This window comes from Pinus tabuliformis, chromosome J (assembly GCF_031772625.1).
Source record: "Pinus tabuliformis cultivar Carrire ecotype Pingquan chromosome J, CPIR1, whole genome shotgun sequence".
In the NCBI taxonomy this organism is placed as follows: domain Eukaryota; kingdom Viridiplantae; phylum Streptophyta; class Pinopsida; order Pinales; family Pinaceae; genus Pinus; species Pinus tabuliformis.
Genome location: NC_142295.1, coordinates 1,429,729,067 through 1,429,754,157, shown reverse-complemented (window position 1 = coordinate 1,429,754,157; position 25,091 = coordinate 1,429,729,067). Strand labels below are relative to the sequence as shown.

The 25,091-nt window shown below is 35.6% G+C and overlaps 1 pseudogene; it reads left to right on the top strand.

Moving 5' to 3' along the window:
- The first annotated feature begins 11,911 nt into the window (after positions 1 to 11,911).
- LOC149232732 (eukaryotic translation initiation factor 4E-1 pseudogene) lies at positions 11,912 to 12,749 on the top strand (annotated as a pseudogene).
- The last annotated feature ends 12,342 nt before the right edge of the window (positions 12,750 to 25,091 follow it).

The window sequence follows — 25,091 nt, the reverse complement described above, 5'->3', positions numbered from 1 at the left end:
TATTGACATCAGGTACCATCATATCAGAGATTGTGTGCAGCGGAGGATCATGTTACTTTCGTACATTCCAACGGAGGATCAGGATGCTGATATTCTGACGAAGGCTCTCACCAGGAGCAAATTCGAGTACCACCGAGGCAGGATAGGGGTTGCTGATAATCCATATCTTGTCGAGAGGGAGTGTTGAGATTGCAACAAGATGATGGAGCTTAGTGAAAAGAGTCGCCTTCACTAAGTGGGCCCGCAGGCTATTTTTGGCGCAAGTCTATTTTTAGACTATGTCTATTTTTAGACATATGGATCATGTCTATGTTTATGGATGATTGATCAAGTTGGGAAAATAGATGGACTTCTATTTTTGATGAAAGTGTGAGTGATCACAGTGTGAGTGATCAAGTCTATTTTTAGACTGGCTGTCAAAAATAGAAAAGTCAAATATTATTATCTCACAATAATATTTGGACTATAAACTTAATCTTATTCTCTTGGAGCACTTCAGTTTGAGCTACGGAAGTGGCACATGCAGCTGTCAGAAGGAAATTCATTTTTCTTATGAGTCAGTTGAGTTGTTGCATGCATGACTTCAGTTAGAACTCAAGTGAGTTGAGTTTAGTGGACTGGAGGTACAGTTGATGGAGTTGTGTTCAGTTTAACTTAGTTAAACTGGTTGTAGTTAGTCTAACTGCAGATAGACTAATGATGAGTTGTTAAACTAATTATTAACTCATAATACAACTAAAGAATACATCAGTTAACTCAGTTGCATGTCAGTGCATGTTCAGTTCAACAGGGACAGGTGGTAGAGAATCAGATTGCTATCAGTTGTGACTATAGTTGTGCACCAGATCTTGCACAATCAAAGGATTGAGTATGCCAATGAGTTTGCTCACGTATTTGGCCCGCATTTTAGCCTTTGCTCACGTCCAAAAAGAGTGAGTGACTATTTTGCAGGTGAAAATCGAGTTTGGGAAGCAATTCTCATCAATTCTTGAGCAGGTATTGAGCAGTGGAGGCAGGCAAGCAGTGGAAGAGATTTGGAGATCAGATCTGAGCTGTATTGTGTGTAACAGAGGTGGAGATACTTGTGAGAAGTATTATGCTGTGTAATGTTACATGACTCAATCATTAATATAAAGATAGTGTGGGGTTTTTAGCGAGATGCTTTCCCCGTGATACATACTGTGTTAATGTGTGAATGCTCTTGATGTTTTATTGTTATTGATGCTGCTATATTCTTGATCAACGTAGAGGAGCTTATGTATTGTGTATGTTTTCCGCATTAGTACATGATCAGGATAATCTCCATTGAATATGTGTTAAATTATTCAAAATTTCTACAGTTAGTTTGTAAAGAAATTGAAGTTCTCGTCTGTAAATAGTTACAGTCACCTAGGTTATGGACGAACAATATTTTGCTCTGTCATTTAATGCTTGTCTGTAAATATTCACTATTACTTGGGTTTGCAAATGAACTGTATTGTCCTCTGTCATTTACGGTTCTGTTAGCCTGTTTGTGGCATCTATTTGCTTGGAGCGGTTTCGTTTGTAAATGAAACTCGTTTTGGTGAGCGTTTTATGCTGAGAAAACCTCTGTTATGCGCTTTATTTGTAATAATTCAGTTAAATGAAATCATTGTACTTTCGTTTCCAGCAATTATATGTTTTGTAAAAAAGGGTATGAAAACTTGTATATTCGTTACCTGGTCACTTTTGTCGATGTCAGTTGTCGGTCCTCCTTTCTGTGTGGAAATAGCCTCCTGTAGCAGCGCGTGCTCTATTCATTACAACTTACTATCTTCAATTATATGCTCACTGTAATTGTATGCTTACGGTACTCTTATTTCCATGGATGTTAATCATAGATAATATCAACCGGATGAATTAATTTAGCAGTGGTTCTTAAAAAAAACAATTTTATTTCAGAGGAATGTATCTGTGTTTCTTTCTCGCGAGGGGTTTTTTTTCACTATCTTTTTCCCTCTGTTTTTAACATCCGGGAAGCATAACTGCTTCCACTTCTAGTTGAACTGTCTAACCAAAATTATTACAACTGTCAACCAGTTTCTTTCACTAAAACGCTAATTTACTGTTAATTAATTCCTAAACTAAAACAATTCACAGTTTTGCAATTTCTATGGTCTCTAACGACCTTCTGGGAAATAAAACAAATAATAAAGAAAAGTAAAACAAATGACAAGTTCGATAACTTGTCCAGCTATGCATGTGTTCTTTGCTTGTTCTTGTCCTCTCCATGAGACAGTCAACCACCTTCTGTCTCCTCGGAGCTGGATGCTCCTGCATCAAAGGGGGATGAGTCAGCTTGTGATTTGATTAGTGTCTTCTCTCTGATAGTTCTTGCTTCCACTTGGAGACTGAGGGCCTCTTACTCATCCTTGGTCGAATTCAGTGAGGCAAGTGTCACAGGAGAAGATTCTGGAAGCTTCCATTGCCTCTCCACCTTGTGGAATGACACTGCCATTTTTCATTTCTCACCCATCGCACCCCACAGAAGGGACTTTTGAAATGCAACGCACCCTCATAGTGCATTTGGGTGAGATGCAACGCACCTAGCCAGTGGAGCAGCTGCAATGATCCTGTTTTGACCAATTCTGAGTAGTTTTTCATGGAGAACTTCTGGGAGAATCTGTTGACCTTGTTCTTTTAGGGGTTAGAACAACACTTTTAAGGACTTAGGATCCCTTGGTTTATGGACATTTCATGCTTGGGGTTGTAGGGCACAAAAATGTCTATAACAGTTGCCCCCTAAAGTATGAGGCCGTTAACCTTTTGGTGTCGGGTGAAATGCTTTATTATGAGGATCCAAAGTTCTTTCAATGCTGGGAGGAGACCTGTAATAAGATACAATACAATACATTATCTTCATAATATTTTCATGATCTAGCTGAGGCGGGCATTCCCATGCTCAGCTTTATAAATTCATTTTCATGTACATAGGACAGACAATCGTCTGAGTGTAGACTGATGATTCTGGTAGAGCCATTATCCTTTTGGTAGGATGATTATCTGTGCTGCAATGATGTACATTTAATGTCTTTATTTCCTTGAATATATATCGCAACCCAGATGGATGAAACTAGATCTGAGGTCTTCAATCTCGTCTGATCTTCACTCGAAGTACAAGTTGATCCATGTGAGAAATGTTCTGAAGTCGAACATGGAAAGACATCACTTGATTACCAATCAATGATGTAAACTGTTAACAAGCGCGAGAGGAATCACCGATAATGATAATGACCCTCAAGGTACTGCAGCACAATTCACGTGGTGTGAATAAAGGACTTGGCGTCGAACACCACGCAAAATCTTTCGGTCGAAGGCCATTGATGTAAACCTGTCGCCGAGAGTGAGAAACTTGCCATTGAGGCATGCAAGCTTCAAAGTACTGAATGGGGTGTTCCTAGATCAACTTCTTGGATAATGAGCTGATGTCGACAAGAAGTGATCCGTCACAGGAGGGCCTTAATGAATCCCACATCAATGACACGGAACGAAGTAAATTATTTTAATGGAGGTGAAAATGATCTGGTGATATAAGGTTCAAGGTGGCGGTCATGAAAGAATGGAGTATAATGTATGGTAGTGGGTGAGACACAAGTGAATTCTCTGAATGACTTCTCTGGAACATATCGGCGACACTGATGTGATGGATTGGTAGCATTAACCCCAAATGTGGATGGTATGGCGTGACCATGGTGATGTGACCGGTGAATGAAACAACCCAACCCGACTTGGACACGGAGCGGAAGTGTCATGTTCAAGAGCGACTTGCTACCAACAAATTTTCTTTGAGTTTTCTTCCCAATTTTTCCCCAGTCATTACTGACCAGTACCTCTTTATTTTTGTCAAGCTTGAGGAGGATAACATATGCTTGTTCTATAATTTTCCCTTCGGGCAAACCCATCGCTATGTTTTAACGAGCCTAGCGATAGTGAAACTCGTTCTCGTCTATAGACAAGTTTGTCGCTATTAATCTTTTTAACGAGTTTAACGACAAAGATAACTCGGTCCTTTTCAATTTTAGAGAGTCTGAAAAGGAATGTAAAGGTAACTCCAAAATTCCTTTTTCGTCATCTAATCCCTTAAGTCCGAAAAAGTATAAAACAATACAGAAGGGATGGATTTTTTATACTTTTAACGAGCCGAACAAAACAAGCGCTCGATCTTTTTGTGTAATAATCCCTCAGGCCCAAAAAGATTAAAATCTAGAGGAGGGATAGCACTTCCTATCCCTTTAACGAGCTGGAGAGGCCAATGGCTTGGCAATCTTTTCATATTTTACGAGTCAGTTGAAAAGAGCTTAAAGGAGACTCGTCTTTTGAGGAACGAGTGATAAAACAGGTAGCAGCTGATTCCAGGTAAGGTTTGGAATTTTCCAATCACGGCAGTGTCACAAGGATGGCTAGTGAAATCACTCTTCGCAGCTGTTCCTCAAAATGGGTAAACAATCAAATGGAGGTGAATGATCGGCCAATGAAAAAGTGGAGGTGATGGTGCAAACACGACCAAGGCTTTAATGGTTGAAGTGCTACATTCATGATGGTTATTTACCAGGGAATAGTTCATCTTTTAACGAGCTTAAACGCGGGGGGAAACATTTGCTCATGTCTTATGTTTATTTTTTAACGAGCTTGAACTATGTGCTAAAACTACTCGATTAATCTAGTCGTGTGATAAGAATGTCTCATATAAAACGGAAACTTTTAGAGTTTTGCCCCACATCCTATCTTTATGCAAGTTAAGAAACGACCAATCCTACGAGTTTAAAGGGTTAGAGGTCCTAAAAATTTAAAAAATAAATAGTCGTTGTTCACTTGCACTCCAAAAGGTTTGCATGCCCCCAGGTATAAAACAGAGTTTCAAGGTTACCCCTTCTTTAGTCCGTTAAAACATTTGTTTTATCGAGAGAGGCCTACCTCTTACAAGTTACCAAAGATAGTTCTATTTACGGAGTAAACAAAACACCTCTTCGGCGATGTCTACCGAGATAAAAAAAGGTGAGTGGCGATGCCCGCCAACTCACATAACTTTGACAAGAGGATCTTGTTCTAGAATAACTCCCTCTTCCAATCACGGACGGGAGTACAAACTAGTCATATCCTCTCGTGGAAACCTACCCTATACCTGAAGTTTTCCTGCTAAAGCAGACCAGGGTGCATGCCCCCTGGGTTTCAGTCATGTCCCCCCGAATCACTCGTGCTCATCGGGTGGATGGACTGGGGATTGAGACATTTCTTGCGTGAAAAGACCATTCAGGGATGGTATATGACTATTTGCTATGCGTGATCCGGGAAATGAAAGTTGGTCTACGAGCTTGACCACTCTTCCTTCGTGCGGAAAACACATCACTCTAAAGAGTGATGAGACAATGGCTCTCATGCAATAAATATAGTCTCGTCCAAGGAGTAGATTGTAATCCAGGGGTCCTTGAACTACCATTACGTTCATGTGAACGGTTTTCCCTCTCAATGTTATGGGCACATTGGGAAGGATCCCTAACGGTCGACTGGTTCCTTTATCAAAACCTGTTAGATTTCTCATCTCAGGCAAAAGCGATGGCGAACCAAGCGCTTTCCAAGCAGTTGAGGAAAGGATACTCACAGAAGCCCCTCATCTATGATGGTACCAGCCATAACCATTCTATATATTTGAACAATAATCCAGAATGGTATACTAGCTGGTAAACGGGGTCTGCCTAGTTGATTCCAGTCGAAGGAGACAACTAGGTTGCTTGGAGGTGGGACCGAATAGACGGCCGGGTATGACTCTGACGAACTTCCTTCCTGCGGTAAAGGAATGGGTAAATTGCCCCCATGTTCGTTGGAGTCTGTGCTTATGAAAAGAATTTGGACGGTGTCATCCTTGTTCTCTTCAGTGACTGTATCATCTGAAGATGGAACCTCTGAAGGCAAGACCGGGTCAACTGCCGCCTCGACCTTTTGACTTTCGTCTGGTATGGATTCAGATGGTTTATCTTCAATGATAGATGCTTCGGCCGACCACCTGAGCAGGCCAGCCGGATTTTCAACTAGTGACAGACTCGGCAAGATTTTTTTATATCCAGGAGGAAGTCGTAACGGTGAAACCGGACGATCGTCCAAAACTCTTTTAGCTTCGTCTAAGAAGGGACAACGGTGGACGGCATGATCACCTTCGCACAGTTTACAAGGAAATATATATTTTCCTTTTTGTCCTGGGGCTTCACTTTCACTAGTTAACGATGTGTTTTCAACACGATCATCAGAGGTTGACGACACCGGGTTGTGCAAACGAGGAGACCAGTCCCTTAAGATCTGAGGGATGCAAGGACAATCTCTGTGATAGTGGTCTCCTTTGCAGATGACACATGGCGATTTAGGCTTGGTCGGTGCAGTGTGTGGATTTTCGCTAGACGACACTCGTTTGCCCCCATTCGCTTTTGGCTCTTTCTTCTTCTTCTCTTTCTTCTTCTTTTCCTTCTTCTCCTTAGGTACTTGACTTTTGGCTTTACCAGCCCCATCAAGCGAAGAGGAAGGATGAGAGGAAGAATTAGAGGAAGTAGAAGGTTGGTGGGTAACTCTGGACTCGTCTAATTGATGATTTGATTGTTCAAGATATGTGGTGTTCTGAACGACAGAGGTTGAGAAGAGCCATACAGGCAAACCAATTGTTAGTCCTGGAAGCGATAATGTGGCCATATGGGGTGCACCAACATCTCCCCAAGAGGAGAAGGGACTAGGATTTCCTCCAAGGGGAATTCCTTGGTTGGTGGATTCCATTTTCTCAACCCAAGATCAACGTAGGAAAGGGGTAATGAATATTCCGTTTAAAATAAATTTTAGACGCTTTGACACAACTTGTTTTTTCAGTTTTTAAGAGTCAAGAAAAAACAAAATATGACTCTAGTCGCCTTCGATTTTTAATGAGCCTGAAGTGATAAGTGCTCAGATGGACCTTTTCTGTTAAGGAGTCTGAAAAGGAACGAAAGGGACTGCTTTGGAAATCTAGGTAGAGGGAGTACCAAACCAATCACAAAACTGCAGAATACTTTTTACGGTACGGCAGTCAATCTTCCCGAATGCTGTGTTCAGTGCATTGCGATCGATAGGGCGGCAAACACAGCTTCCTATGGATAAAGGATTTAAGCCTATAGGGGTCTCCCAAAATATACTCGACGATACGTGGGAGCACAAGTCCGTACTGGCACTTATCATCTCAAAGTGGAGGAATCACCCAACCATCAGTGATAACAACAGTTACCAGGCTTTACGATGCCGGAATACGTCTCTAGCCTAGACTTCTAAATGTTGTGCGTTAAGTTCCAAAGCGTTGTTAGATTCATTGAATTTATTTTAAGTTGATCTTGTTTATGAAATTTGCCTTTCGGGTTCACCATGAGATGTAGATGTAATTCCTAAAATGCAATCTAAGATGATAAACAAACTTTTTATCTTCTTTATGCAATGAAAATCCTAGCTACTAGGGAAAAGAAAGACAGAATCTTTTCACAAAGAGCAAAGAGCACACTCTAAATGCACTTTTCCTAAATCAAGCCAATCATACTGTCTATATGCAAATGCACATGCATGTATTTGTTTTCGACTTTCTTAGTATATGGATGCTAAAAAGAAAGCGGATGCACAAATCTGAATTTCTTTTCAAGCGACAAATATAAACAAGTTTCTTTTCGAAATAAAAAATGGAGACGATTACGACACCTTACAATTTTGAAATGGATACTTGTTCTTGACACTAGAAAATTACAAATTCAGACCAAAAGCAATAGTAACAGGATAATCGACCATCAACAGCAATCAAACTCTTTCCTAGGACTGAAATCGACACTTGCGACAGTTTCAAATCAAAGGGCGACAGTACGATTATGTTACTTTTGCAAAGGAGAACTGTAAACGACTCAACAAACACACAAAAACATCTACAGTTCTTTTGTACAAAGGAGGCGGAATAATAGCAATGAAAAGGGGTTTCAAACAGACATATACTGATCACAGGCAGCAAAAATCAGGAATAGAACTGGAAAGAATGATCCACAAAAACCACAACTGCACAGAGCTAGTCTGATCAGTGCACCTGTAACACAGAGAATCTGAAATGCAATGCAGGTTGTCCACTCGGGAAGTGCGCTAAATTTCAGAATCTCTGAACAGTACCTGCGCTGGGCCAGAAACGAGACTCTGTTCGCTCTCCGGGTCATAGTTTGCAGTTCAGTTCTTGGTTTTTGGCCGAGTAAAAAGAAATCAGTAATGCAACAATCAGGGGTAGATCTAAAGAGGATCTAAGAGCTATCACAAGGGAAATCAGATAGTTTGTAAATCAGTTGTTTAAATCATAAACAGATCCAGTAGATGGATTGAAGCAGCAGTTATGCAGTTCGAATGTTACTTATAAGTTTATGAAACAAACAACAAAGAATGATAAACAAACAAACTAATTATTTCCCCAGTGGAGTCGCCATTTTGTTACAGGGAAAAGTGTCTATATAGAACTGCTCTATCCCACTAAGGTATGACAGTTGCCTTAGAAACAAACAGAGAAAAGCTACTTATGTTTTTCCTTTATGAATTATAGATAGAGAGGAATAGAAAGACAAACCTTTGTCTTGCGCTAATCCTTTGATTCGATCCCTCTCTTCTTTGATAGTCCCCAGCTACTTGCTCCCTTGCACGCCCAGCTACACAAAGTACCTGTAAGATCACAGAAGCATAGCACTATACAAAGACATGGATCTATATTCATAAACAATCTAGGATCAGATGTAAATTGACCATACAAATGTAACAAGCATCAATGATACAACAACATGGAGGAAAACTCAAATAGCTTTTATTGATAAACAAGAAAAGATCTAGGAGGAGTTACAACTAGTTGTTCTGACCCAGCATCAACCTCCCAGCAAAGAAGCCCCTCTTCACCTCAAACAAAGCTTAGATCACCCAACAATCTGATGTTTTTCTCTAGAAACCAACAGCAATTCCTTACAATATGCAAAATTCCAGCCTCTGGATCTCTGGGATGAGGGATCCATATATAGATATATGTAAGGGGGATGAGTCAACTTGTGATTTGATTAGTGTCTTCTCTCTAACAGTTCTTGCTTCCACTTGGAGACTGAGGGCCTCTTACTCATCCTTGGTCGAATTCAGTGAGGCAAGTGTCATAGGAGAAGATTCTGGAAGCTTCCATTGCCTCTCCACCTCGCGGAATGACACTGCCATTTGTCATTTCTCGCCCATCGCACCCCACAGAAGGGAATTTTGAAATGCAACACACCCTCATAGTGCATTTGGGTGAGATGCAACGCACCTAGCCAGTGGAGCAGCTGCAATGATCCTGTTTTGACCAATTCTGAGTAGTTTTTCATGGAGAACTTCTGGGAGAAGCTGTAATCTGTTGACCTTGTTCCTTTAGGGGTTAGAACAACACTTTTAGGGACTTAGGAGCCCTTGGTTTATGGACATTTCATGCTTGGGGTTGTAGGGCACAAAAATGTCTATAACACCAAGCTAGTAGCTTTTATCTTTTATCTTTATCTAGTTATGGTCAACATCTTGTTTTGAATTCTTTGAAACTTCCTTCCATCACTAAGTGAGTTTTGAGATCCACCTATCGTAGAATAAGTTCCAATTGTAACTTCTTATGTTTAATAGAAATCCATTTTGTTGTTGTGTATTTGACCTTCCTCAAATTATCTACAAATTGTTTACTTATGTCTCCCTAAGAGATACATAAAAAAATTCCATTCAACTTTAATCGGCTCCTTGAATTCCTTCTCCTCTAACCAATTATGGTTAAACATAAATGTACGTAATGGTTTAGTATATTCCTTTTCTAATTACAAAAATAGTGGTGAATGGATCCTGCTACCATGAAATTATACATTTGATTTTATCAATTCCTCATATGCCATGATATTTCATAGACAAGCAATCTATTAAGCCTCTTAGAAGAAAAGGTTGATAATATACTATCATTCCTCTAATTTGGAACAATTTATACATTCAACAACCATCAATATTTCCTCCCTATTTTTTGCACAAACAAAGTCAACAAGTGAATCTATCATAGCAATTGTCCCCTAGAGCTCTAGCAAATCCACTACAACAATTGTCCCTCAGAGTTTTGGTCTATTTATTGTGAAATTTAGGTCCACCCTTATAATCACTATCTCATGCTTCATCCAATAAGGGTTTCCTATACTCATAAGGGATATATACCTTAATGATTTCATATGTCTCCCTAGCTCCAATGACATTAGCTTTGCACCTACTCCCAAGGAGAAATAAGATAAGTTCCTAAAGGATCATTTATTTCCTCCGAAATTAAGCCCTTTGATTTCCCAATTGCATCGTCATACAAGAAATCTCAATCTTTTAATATTGATGGTATTTTTCCTATTTGTTCCATTCCTCCATTATCTTTTGAATCATTAAAACATTTTAGTTACAAATATCCATGCATTTTCCTAGGACATCTTTATTTTAGGCACTATCCACCCCATTGATATTAAGGGATATAATGTTCATGTCTTATCCACCTCAAGGCCCTTTGGATTGCTATAAGAACCTGATCTATTTTTTTTCCTTTTGCACTTGAATCTCCCTTGATGTCCTATCTTGATCCATAGGGGTTTTATTAGTTAGACAATATTATACCATGTGAATTCACATTGGGGCGTTTCAATTCTAAAAAGTCAAACTAATATATTTCCAAGTATATTTGGATAAAGGATTTATTTTATTATATGAAAACATGTTTATATTTAGGGATGGAGTGGTGTTGGGGGGCAGGGTCCAAAATTAGGTATCAACAAATGTGGGGTACATTTCAATTAGGTTAAATTAAGAAAATGACGTCCATTTGTTTGTACCATCCTTATCTAAGGATTATAAGATTTATGCCATGTCACCATACTAGGGATATTTAAACTGACATGATACTTTGTATATATTAAAAATATGGTTTTTTAATTGAGAAATTGTATTGGGAGAGGGATTTAAAAAAAATACTTTTGGCGGTATTCTTTAATATCTAGAGAAATGGAGGTATTATTTAATATCCCATGAACACATGTGATATGTCATAGGTTCACTAAGTGAACATATTATGCCTAGAGAATTTGACATAAATGATTTTCTCTCTATCTCGTTGTTTGGGTCCTCCTTTCCTTGATTGGTACTTAATACCCCCCACCCCCCCCCCCCCTCTCTCTTAGATTCATCTAAAAGACAAATTCATATTTTGATCTTGAATAATATCTATTTTTCCCCAAAGAAATTGGATTTTATTCCAAGGATAAAGAGGAAAGGTATTGAATTATAGGTTATGTTATCTTATTAGGGTGTTCTACCCTAGGGTATACACTATTTCCAGCATTGGCCTTACAATCATGTAATTTAGTTGATTTGGATATGTTATCATTGAAAATTTTGTTGTCAAAATTGCTCAGACTAGCTTAAGGACAAACTGTTCCTGCAGCGCATAGATTCTTTTAGCAGTTTCGCAGCGCTACATGTTTAGGCGGTTTCGTAGCGCGCTACGAAATTGGGGATTTGCTCGAGTCTTCAGCAGAAGGTTCATATACTAAATTTTGATGATGAGCAGAGTGATGCAAAGGCCCAGAAAGGGAATGCAGTGGCAATGTATAAACTTGGTGTATTCTACTACTTTGGTTTGAAGGAGGTTCCCCGTGACCATGCGAAAGCATTATCATGGTTTCTTAAAGCGGTTGAGAAGGGAGGATATATTGCTAATGTACATGTGCTGAGTGTTAATCAACTATTAGAATCGGCTCTGGACACAGCACGGCATGTGGCAAGTAGTATATTCACCTCGACTACTCCTGTACCTTACACCCAAATGACAAGCCAGCGTGAAGCTCTTGTAATTTTCCTTCTTCTCTTTTACCAACGATTACACTTGTCAGACTACATATTATCCTCGCCATCCTTTCAGTGTGTTGTCCGCTACCCGAATTCTTCAAAATCCAACTGGAATTGAAAACAGACTTCACAGAAGAGATCAAGAAACTAGGGCTCAACCGAGACTCTAGAGCGTTCACAGGCTTGAATCACTGTTTTGTGCATCAGTTGGAATTCTTTCCGGCACTTCGTTTGGAAGTTTTCTTCACTGCATTCGATTTCTTTGTTCGTTGTGATCGCAGCAGAAGAAGAATGGGGGAAGCGGAGACTGGTGATCCATCAAAGTTACATCAAGAAAGCGGAGAAGCGGAAGAAGGGGAAATTGTGGAGTCAGTAGAGGCTATTGAAAGGCCTATAGAACCTGCAAATACACACCCACTCGAGCATTCATGGACTTTCTGGTTTGATAATCCAAATGGGAAGTCTAAGCGGGCCACCTGGGGTAGTTCCTTGCGACCTGTTTACACCTTCAATACAGTCGAGGACTTCTGGTGTGTTTTTAACAATATAATTCAGCCGAGTAAGTTGATGGCTGGTTCAGATTTTCATTGCTTCAAAGCTGGAATTGAGCCAAAATGGGAAGACCCTAAATGTGCAAATGGAGGGAAGTGGACTGTTACCACCTTGAAAGGAAAGCCTGTTGTCGATACTTTCTGGCTGCACACTTGGTCAATGTGCGTGCTCGACAAGATAAGATTGCCATGTGGACCAAGAATGCTGCAAATAAAGCTGCACAGATGAACATTGGAAATGCAAGGGTTTTCTCTGAAATACTCTGTTTACTGAAATACAAGGATTGGATATACATTTGAAATTGAAGGCCTTTTACCTCTTCCTGGGCGATTATTCTTACATGCAATGGGCACTAAACCATGAACTGGAGGAAGACTTAATACCTAGGCTGCTATGAGCTATATTTATATGGATCTCTTACTCCTAATGAGTTTTTACACACTCAGGTTGGCTCTACAGATAAATATAATATCAGTGATTTGAAGGATGCCATGTTGGTAATCAAAGACCTTTTATCTGTTGCATTATTTTATGCAACTAAATCCAGCTTCACGGCTTCTACTGCCTTGTCTATAACATGCTTCGGCAGGTCCTTTCCTGAAGTTTATAGCAAAGATGGTACAAATGTACACATCAAACATCTAAAGACTTTTGATGAAGGACTCTTGAAAATGGACAGAGACACACATGCTATGGATTAGTTTTTCATGGAGCAGGCCTAGAGGTACATGAGTATGTCCGGAGGTCTTATAAGGTTGCTTATATGGATGGTATTGAAGTTGGTATTGAAGCATGATTATTTGGCTTTGAGCTTCTCAAAAGTCGAATTGTTGTCTTGTTTGTGGCTAAAATATACAGAGTTTTCTTAATATGCTTTAGAGTACATTATTGGTATCTTGATCATGGCATTAGCTATACAGTGGTGACTTCAGTGTTGTTAGGAGCAGCTGTTATTCGTCATTTATCTGTTGTAAGTCCATCAACTGCAAGGAGAAGATAGCAAGAATGCAGAGAAGTGATGAGACTGTGTATGATGAAATTACACAGCAGTTTCGTAGCGCGCTACGAAACTGCTGTAGCTGCATGTTTCAGTTGAGCCAATCAATTATGATTGACAAATCAGCGAATCTTTCTGAAAGGTGTTGTCTTCACACATGGAAAAATGGCCAGCACATCGAAGACGTGGCAGCCTGTGCTATTTTGAGTAATCAAAGATAAAAGGCACGCTTCTTTGGATTCGAATATGGTGAAGCACATCAAAGACCGACAAACAGGGGCCTATATTTCAGGGTAACAGAAAGATATGTCATTGAAGACAAACATGGAGCATTAAAGGTTCATCACAGCCACCGCCAAAAAGAGAGCAGATGTCAAAGAATGAAGTTCATTGTAATTAAAACCATCAAAGTTACCGCTGTAGTAATCCACTTGGCAGAGAATGAATCTTGATTGTAATAAATGCTATGTCCAGCATGATGTAGAATTAGAATCTTATTTGTTTTAGGTTTCTAGAGCTGTCAATTAGTAGTAAGTGGCTTTTATTAGTTAGTTTAAAGGTGAATAGGTGTCATTAGGAAAGGACTTCGAGTTCCCCTCAGAAGAATCGAAGTCAGGTAGAAGAACTTTATAAATAGCTGAAACAGAAATAAAAAAAGGGTTGGATGTTTTTGAAGAAACAGAGTTTATATTGGCTTATGTAAAGACTTGTTACAGTGATATAAAAGACTACTTTTTCTTCTCAGGATTCATACTTTGTTCAGATGCTCAAGATGTATGTGGCTTTGTTTTATCCTTTATGTTTTACAGCTTTATAGATACACAATCACTCTGAATTCACCTAGCTGCTCAGATTTCCTGTGTGTATTTATGAGTTGAGGTTCATTTGAGAAATGTTTTGAGTGTTTAAACATTACATGCCCTGACTTCCATGAATGAGTAGTTTTATGGTTTACTGAAATGGTGTTTGACTCCATGAGCCCAATGGAAGAAATCTTATGTTGTCTGTCCAACCAGCATGTTTATTAAGTCTTCATTTCAAGAGTTAGCCCTCTTAGTGTTAATCATAATCAATAGTTTGTTTTGAGAGAGCCCTCTCAGACTAGGGAGGCTAATCCTTAGTCAAGAGTCTGGTCTGAAATAGTTACATAGAGTCTAACTGATAGCAGCCATCAGTACATGATTTTGTGATAACAGGATATTTGACAAAGGTCATTCTAAGATCCTCCTCCTTTCAGATTTTTCAAAATCCTCCCCCATGGTTGACCACTATTTGAAGGAAAATTCAAAGGACTAAAGACTTCATTTTGTGGATAAGCTAAAGAATATTATTTTAGGTTACCCATATCATCATGACCATGAAGTTATATAGTACACAAGCATAACATCCTTTTCTTGTAGAGCATGAAATGAACTGTCAATCTCCTTTATGGCGTGGGAAAATTATTTCAACACATCCTCTTTCCTTTCTTAATTCCCTTTGACCTTCTCCATACACCTTGTTTTAAGTTTTAAACATCTATAGTAAAGCATTGCACACATAGATTCTTTACAACAACAAAAAATCAATAGCATTCACAAACAATACTTAGAAATTTACACTCAAAACCCTTAACTAAGAAAACCAGCAAATGGTTAGAGCCACACTTCTTACCCTCATTGTTTAAATTTCACCATTTACAATACAATATTTAGGATCAAATTACATCCAAAACACTAATCCATTTACTCAAATTACATCCATTAAATGAAATTAAATTACAATGAGTCAAAATACCATTTGTTGGAAAACGCTAAAGACATATAAAAAAATAACCTAAAATATCCTTCTCAAGGGCCCCACACCTTACAACACCCTAGAAAAATAAGAAAAAGTCGTATTTTGATCTTGAATAGTATCTATTTTTCCCCAAAGAAATTGGATTTTCTTACAAGGATAAAGAGGAAAGGTATTGAATTATAGGTTATGTTATCTTATTAGGGTGTTCTACCCTAGGGTCTACACTATTTCCAGCATTGGCCTTACAATCATGTAATTTAGTTGATTTGGATCTTTGACAATGGTCATTCTAATATCCTCCTCCTTTCAGATTTTCCAACATCCTCCCCCATGGTTGACCACTATTTGAAGGAAAATTCAAAGGACTAATACCTTCATTTTGTGGATGAGCTAAAGAAGATTATTTTAGGTTACCCATATCATCATGACTATGAAGTTATAGAGTACACAAGCATAACATCCTTGTCTTGTAGAGCATGAAAGGAACTATCAATCTCCTTTATGGCATGGGAAAATTATTTCAACACATCCTCTTTCCTTTCTTCATTCCCTTTGACCTTCTCCATACACCTTGTTTTAAGTTTTAAACATCTATAGTAAAGCATTGCACACATATATTCTTTACAACAACAAAAAATTAATAGAATTCAAAAACAATACTTAGAAATTTACACTCAAAACCCTTAACTAGGAAAACCAACAAATGGTTAGAGCCACACCTCTTACTCTCATTGTTTAAATTTCACCATTTACAATACAATATTTAGGATAAAATTACATCCAAAACACCAATCCATTTACTCAAATTGCATCCATCAAATGAAATTAAATTACAATGAGTCAAAATACCATTTGTTGGAAAACGCTAAAGACAAATAAAAAATAACCTAAAATATCCTTCTCAAGGGCCCCGCACCTTACAACACCCTAGAACAATGTACCATTTATGAAGATAATTATGCAAAATAAATATAACACATACCGAACATTCTTGTACATGTTGTTTCCATTGCAGTCAAGGGGGGTGAGAATTACATGATCAATAGTTCATGGAAACAATGCCCATTGGTTCTCTACACCATGAATATTTCTCAATGCTAATACTTTATCAATGAATCTACAACATTATTCAAATTATTCACGTTCACCACTGCACTTTTCTCTGCTCTCTTATAGTACTAATTCATTTAGACATCTAGACTCTTCCAACACCTTATTGTCTTCAACCATGTCCCTCACAAATTATTATTGAATATCAATATCCTTTGGCTTAGAATGATAAACAAGGTTATCTACCAGAAAGATTCTACTCTAACTATTGTAATCTAGCCTTAAAACTTGCTATACAAACTTAATACGTAAACATAATAAACACAATGATCAACTTTGTTTCTTGATAAATCAAGTCTTCATATAAGTATCAAAATTTTGATATCACATTGTTTCGATATTTTTTAAACTCATATAAGGATGTTTTCAACTTGCAATCTAGCTCTTTCTTTCGCTTCACCATAAAACTTTTTGGCTACTTCATGCCAATTTCTTTTACAAGATCCCATGTAGGAATGTTATCTTTACATCCATTTTATCTACCTCAAGATCAAAAGTAGCAACAATAGATGAAATAAATTTAATTTAATTTAATTTAGTAATAGAAGATTTTTTTACCAAAATCAATTCCCTCAATTTAGGAATATCCCATTGCTACTAAGAAATTTAAATACTTTTCCACTTTACTTTTTGAATTAAACTTCTTCTTAAATGAACAATTACTACCAATGGGATTTCCTCCAGTTAGCAACTCAACTAGACCACAAGACTCATTCTTATCCAATGTAGCCATATATTCAACCATGACCTTCCTTAGAGTTGGTCATCCTTTGAGTCCATTTCCTCCTTAATAGTTATATGATCATCAATAATATAAGTAAAAACAAGAACAAAAGTAAGGTGGATTATACCATTTTGGTTTCCTTCTCTCTCAAACCAATCTCTTCAATACTAGAGTATGAGGTTATTCTTCTTTCAGTTCATGCTATTTTGTTAGTCAAAATCTCCATCTTCTAACTCAAACTTTGTTGTCTTTGGTTTTTTTCTTTTGATAGGAATTCTTATTTGGGAACATCTATAATCTCTATAAACACAATATCCAAAGTGTAAATAGCGTCTTAATTACTAGATTCTAAATTTTATAACCTTTTATACCTTCTTTATAACCAATAAAGATACACTTTTTAGATTTAGTATCCAACTTATTCTTATTGTCTTTTGAAACATGTACATAAGCATCAAAATAAAAGACCCTAAGGTGTCTAAGAGAGGTTCTATTTTACTAATCTATGCCTCATGTGGAGTTTCATCAACCAATGTTAATAGCACCCAATGTTAAGAAAGTTAGTAGAAGTAGAGATAATCAATAGCTCAATGAATATCAATTTACTAGGTAACATGCAACATCCATGCTTCTACCCATAATTATTTTCCTAATTCGAATCCACTAAGCAAGCTCCTTACTTTTTCTATTAGGAAACTCCATTATGTTAGGTGTGTATGGAGTGGTCTTCTACTTTTTGATTCCATACTTGTTATAGAATTCCTCAAATTCATTCCCATAGAATTTTGCATCATTTTCAATCCCGTGTGATTCTCCGCAAGAGCCTTAAACTCTCTAAAGCTACCAAAGACCTCAAATTTCTTTCAAAGGAAATAAATCCATGTGTTCGTAGAAAAATCATGACATGCGTTCATATAGTACACAAATTTACCTAATGATGGAATGGGGAAATGTATCATATATATTTACTATCATGTTAAAAGTGACACACACACACACAACTTGGATGAGCCTAGGTTGGCACTAGCTCCAATGTTGGATGAAAAAATAATCTATCCACCTATGGGATGATGTCACTAGGTTTGTACAAGGCTCGATTGAGTAGAAAAAATAATCTACCCACCTATGGGATGATATCACTACTCACTAGGTTTGCACAAGGCTCGATTGAGCATAAATACCTTGTAAGACTATTTTATCCCCAACAAGTGGCTCCAACCCTTAACCCCTCCCTGTGATATTCGAAATATTAGGCTTCCGGGAACTAACCCCAAAACACAACTTGGATGAGCCTAGGTTGGGGTTAGCCTCAATGTTGGATGGAAAAATAGTCTACCCACCTATGGGATGTTATCACTAAGTTTGTACAAGACTCGATTGAGCATAAACGCCCTATAAGACTATTTTATCTCCAACAAGTAGCTCAAACCTTCAACCCATGATATTTAAAATAATAGCTTAATAAAAACTAATCTCCAAACAAACCAACTAATTTACACTTCATAAATATAAATATATAATTATTTTTAAATTATATATAAATATGTAATTGATGTGTATAAATTTAAATACATATTTATCATGTGCCACAATATTACAGTTCTAAGATATTTGTAAATTTTTCATGAATATTGTAATTTTCATTTTTCATTTTTTCCTTCTCTTAAAAAAACTAAATTAATAACATATATTATCTCATCACACAATCGAAGAAAACGGAAAAATGTATGAAAGAGGAATGTAACTTGCTTGGATGGGTAGAACCCTAAAATGCCTTCAAACATCATTAGGGAAGTATTTTTTAGGCAAGAGCTAACGAGCCTGCCATAGGGCATTAAATCCCTGGTTAGTTGCGCCCTCGATATCCCGACAACACACGAGCGCGGTGACTTTGTAAATAAAAAATAATGGATGTGTGTTATAAGGATATCGAAGACACAGTTAACCAGACATTTAATGCCCTATGACAAACTAGTTAGCTCTGGCCTATTTTTTATACGAAAAACTCCAATCATCATACTAATAATACATAAAGGATGGTTTTTGTTTTGCTTTTTAACATAACCGTTTCAAATTGAGAGAAAATAATTGTTTTGTATAACATGTCTACCACTAATTGTTGCATTATCGAAATGTACGGCACTGGCTTTGTAAAATTATCGATGGGTGGTTGGCTTGTGATGGGCGGCTTTGAATAGATGGGCGGCTTTGGAGGGATTATTAAATAAATGTGGTAACACGTCATTGAGGGATTATTAAATAAATGTGGTAAAGAGGGATTATTAAATAAATGTGGTAACACGTCATCGAGGGATTATTAAATAAATGTGGTAAAACATCACTTCCAGCACTTGCGCAACTCGTTAGGCTCGACATCCCAATTACAAGTGGTTACTGCATTAAACACTGAGCTGAAATATCGAATGTATCGTACCAATACAATAGAAAATTGAATTCCGATTCAGTTTCCTATTGTATTGGTACCATACATTCAGAACCCAGTAGTTAAATAGTTGTCTTCTCTTTCTGTTCTCAAATAGTTTATGGATTTAATGTGGCAGGCAATACATATATTATGAATATAATATGGAACTGAATTCTAAACGAAAATAAGTTTATTGTAAATTCTAAAATATAAAGGAAACTGAATTCCGATTTCATTTATACATAACCACATAACCGCAGCAAAAAATTATTATTATTAAGTTGAAATATTGAATATATATTATAAATATAACATAGAACTGAATTTTATTGGAAAATAAATCCAATGCAGATTCCAAAATATTTTAAAAACCAAAAGGATGAAGAAGTTAAATATTTAATTTATTTATCTCTATTTAATTTTTAGAATATTGCAAAATCTATAATTTACAATGAGACTGAATTCTAATTATTTGAAAAAACAAGAAATATCTATAAAGTAAATGGTAAAAACTATTATAAATAAGTACAAAATAAGCAATAAATTTGTTTTTTTTAAACAACTTAGGATACATTATTTGGAAATAGCTTAACAACACTCATTGGAATCAACATAATTGAGATACACACAAAAATGAAGAACAAAATGCTAAGCATGGGATTGTGTTGCTGGAATTGAATGGTTGCTTCATCAACAACTTCTCTGCAAAACCTTCAACATCATCTCTTTCACCCTTTTTGGAATCACTGCCACCTCTTTTTTTCAATTCTTACATAACTTAATTTTCTCTTACTCCATACCCATAACCAAAAACTATTCTTATATTTTGTATGTCTTAATTCATATATTGCTACCCTTGTTTGATAGCAAGGATGCAATAGTTTCCTTTTATAAGGCTGACATTTGGTGTATGTCAAAGTATTTCTTCATGTGGAATATCCATGTTATAGGATCTTTGCCCTAAAATTTTTTCATATCAATATTCAAAATGAAGTAGTTTTTTGGTGACAAGTTGAACCTTTGATGCAACATATCTTAGAGTGGTGTTGATTCTGTGATTCAATATTTGTGCTCTTTGGATATGTGATTGAGACTCAAAAAAATTGTTCTCCTTATTTTCATGATTTCCTTGGATCTCCATATCCCTTGTAGGAAACATCATTGAGAGAAGATTTTGTATTTCTTACATCTTCTTATCCATCTTCTTTTTCATTTCGTCAATTTTATTTTCTATATGTTCCTTATTTTCATTTATTTCATTTTTAAGAATTCCTAAGAATGTAATAAGTCCACTTATGTGAACATAGTATGCCTCATTTCATCAACTTGATTCTTTAATTGGGAGAACTTATATCATGGGTATTCACTTCCTTCTAGTACCATGCTAGTTTTTTTAGGAATAGTATTTCTTATAAAATCATTTGCTATATAAGAAAATAATAATAATACTCCTCTTTATCACAATTTTTAGTTACTCAAAAAAATGGACCTCTTAATAAAATGTTATTCCAATTGTAAGTTGCATACATTTAAATGCCAATTAGGAGGCTACTTAAATTTCTGAATTTTTTCTTGATATATCCCTAAAATTTCAACCCTTCCAAGTTCAAAATTTTGAATTATAACACCCTAATATGATTTCTTAAATTGTTAAAAATTTCACATTTTGAAACTTAATTGGTAAATGTTATAGAAAAAATGGTTTCTTTAATACTAATTTCAAGATTAGGAAAAAACCCTAACTTCTACATATATCTCATAAAATATAATGAGTCAAAAAATCCAAAAATATTCAAATTTGAAACTTAATTGATAAATGTTATAGCAAAAATGGTTTCTTTAATACTAATTTCAAGATTAGGAAAAAAACCCTAACTTCTACCAGATATATCTCATAAAATATAATGAGTGAAAAATTCCAAAAATATTCCTGGCTATCCATCCCAACATTCTGAAAATTTAGGAGCTTGAAAAATCATGGAAATTTTTTTATAATAAAAATTTCAAGATAACTCTCTTAAAATTAATTTCAATATTACTCAGAGACTCTAACTTCTATAGATTATAATGAACCAAAATGTAAAATTTTGACCACTTATATTATGGTATTTCTCATTGGACTCCATAAAATTTTACTATATGGAACTTTACATAAAAAAATATAGTAAAAATAAAAAATCACTCATTTGAGAATGATTTTAGGATTAATCACAAACCCTAAATTTTATAGGTTATATCTCAAAAAGAATAGTGAACAAGGACTTGAAATTTTGGTGACATGTACTCCAATATTTCTCCTTTCCCCCTCAACATTTTGTTATCTAAATCTCTAGAAAAAAATAATTGTGAAAGTTCATAATGTCTCCATTGAAGGAGAAAAACTGTAGAATTATAAGCTCAAATATCAAATGTAATGAACCAAGCATCTTAAAAATAATAAAAATTCAATGAATATAATCCACTTTAAGGGGGAAACCAATTTTTACAATGAATCCAATACAAAGGCAAGACAAGATGATCCTAAGACTAGGCCTCCCTGGTATATTTATAGAAGACAAATGATACAATTATAATAAAAATAGTACAAGGAAATATTATATTTCACCAACTAATATCACAATATAAATGTAATAACTGCATATATAAGGTTTAATAAGGGGCTTAATGCTTAACAAATTTTTGAAAAAATAAAAGAAATCACCAACTATATCACAATATAAATGTAATAATTGCATATATAAGGTTTAATAAGGGGTTTAATGCTTAAAAAAATTGTGAGAAAAATAAAAGAAGCCCGATGACATTTTGATGCCTCTTTGAGAGAACCAATTTTTGTTCAATTTCACTAGAATTTAGAGATGACAAAGAAGGTCGTAGTGACATCATCAAAATATAATTTCTGCTCAATTTCACTAGAATTTAGAGATGACAAAGAAGGCCATAGTGGCATCATCAAAATATAATAAAAAAACGAGGATGGCATAACTCTTAGGGAAGTGGAGATAATTTTGGCATCTTATTATGATAGTGAGGGATTTGGTTATAATTCAAAGATTTATAAAGAAGAAATAAAACACCTAAAAGATAAAAAGAGACAAATTGTTATAGACAAAGAGAAAGAATGAATAATAAAAAGTAAGGCTGTCTAACTCCAAATGGTGATGGAAGACACAAAGGTTTTTCACAAATATGCCAATTGTAGAAAAAACATAAACTCTATATAGAAGACTAAGAAGGAAGATGGATAATGTGGAACAAATTTTAGTGATATGGTAGCATGAGATGATAATCACTTCCCATCTTTATTTAAGGTTTAGAACCAAGTTACAATAATCAAGGTAACTGAATATTCCAATTTCTTCTCCATCTTCACTAGCCCATAAGACAATTGGGCGCTTATGAAGGAAGTAGGTAAGACCGAGCTACTTATAATACTTGAAAGCTTTAAAAAGGATAAAATTTTAAGTCTATATGGGCTACCAATGAAATTTTTATTAGGGTATTATGATTTTATTAAAGATGATTTAAGGAGTGTGGTTAAGTCATTAATGACTAGTATATAACTTAGGTATCTTTCAACAAAAGATCTTTAGCCATGATTCCCAAGATAGATAATCTGATTAGCTTTGAAAATTTCCAACCAACATCACTATATAATCACATCTATAAAATCATATCTATAAAATCATATCAAAGATTATTACTAGAAGGTTAAAAGGGATCCTATCTCAACAAATCTCTACTAAAAAGTATGTACTTTTGGAGGGAAGGCAAATTCATAAGTCAATGAGGTTGCACAAGAAGGATTACATTTTATTAAGTTAAGAAACTTAAAAGGTATGGTTAAGAAAGTGGATTTATCTAAAGAGTATGACAAGATATGTTGTCTTTATATAAGGGAAATCCTTATTCATCCAAGTTTGTGCTCTTTCCATTTCTTGGGTAATAAATTGTGTCAACTATGTCTCTTTTTCTATTCTTATAAATGGTGCAACGTATCCTTTATTTAGACCAAAAATAGGGTTTACACATGGGTTCCCATCACCCCCCTCCTTTTCCTTATAGTCGTAGAAGATCTAAGTAGATTTCTAAATGAGGCCAACATGAATGGAAGCTTTAAAGGTATAAATGTTGAGAGCTCTTGTTATGTCATCCACCCATGCTTTATTGATGATATCCTTATATTTTATAGAAGAATGGTTGAGAGGCTCAAATAAATCATTGACATTTTTAGCATTTTTATCACACCTACAAGGATGAAGATAAACACAACAAAATCGATGATAATCTTCTCAAATATCTCTGAGAGATTTTTTTTTTATCAACCAATTAATACCCTTCAATGTGGCTAAATTAGATATTTGCTTGAAATGTTTGAAATTTTAATTAAAAGAAAATATGTATTAGAAAATGGACTAGCAATGTTTGATGACAAAGGTGGAGAGAAAAATAAATACTTAATGTAATCAATGGCTACCTAGAGGGATTTGATTGGTCTTGGTGAAAGTAGTCCTAAAAGCCATTCTAGTTTATTAGGTGTCACTCTCATGGATGCCCAAAATAATTACTGGAAAGTATTAGGCATCTATGTACATGTTTATTTCATAATAAGTGTTAGGAAAAAAAATGAAATTTTCAAATTTCTTGGAGAAAACTAATAATACCTAAAATCCAACTAGGATGTGGGGTAAATAATATATTCATTTTCTCTAAGCCACTAGCTACAAAGTATGTATCTAATGACTAATTAAAAGTTCTAGGTTATGGGCTCACATCATCAAGGACAAGTACATAGCTTTGAATATGGAGGATTAGGTAATAAAAATTATTAAGGAACTTGAAAATGCCTTGAATATATGGAAAGTGATCGTTACAGTATTTCCACTAGTTGGAAATTGGCTAGAATGACTTGTAGGAAAGGATGAAAAAGTCCAAATTATATTAGATCCATTGATTGGAAGTAGGGGCTTCCGTGGGTTACCTCCATAATTGGTTCATGATCTAAAAGGGTTTTTATAAACATGGTGACAACATTAGCTATCCTAGAAAGAGATTGGTTTAAGGGAGAAGAATGTTTCACAAAGATACACTAAAAACTTAAAAGCATATTATATTAGACTAAAAAAACTGAAAACAAAATTATCTAGTCATTAAATTTAAAAATTAAATCTAATATCAAAAGAGTTCACAGCTTTTTATAAACACTTTCCGAAAACCATGTTAAATAAAACCCTATACCACAAACCTATACAAATTCAAAGTTTGTGAAACACCTTCACAAATTATATATATATATATATAGATAAATTAATGCTACATTCAACTTTCATATAACTTCACAAAATATTTTTAATATGAAATATTATAAAATACTTATAATATTAAACCTTATAAGTGTGTTAAAGCATTAGGCACTTTTCCAAAACTATGAAAACTAATGTAAAACCATGAACCTTTCTTCTTTAAAGGAATTCCATTACTTTTCCCCTTCAAAGGAATGCCATTTACTCGGATTTTTGATGCAGGAGCATCTAGCTCACCATGACCGAGTGAAGTCTTGCCAGGTTGGAAGGTTGTTGAGTATCTAGATTGTTTTTTTTAATTAG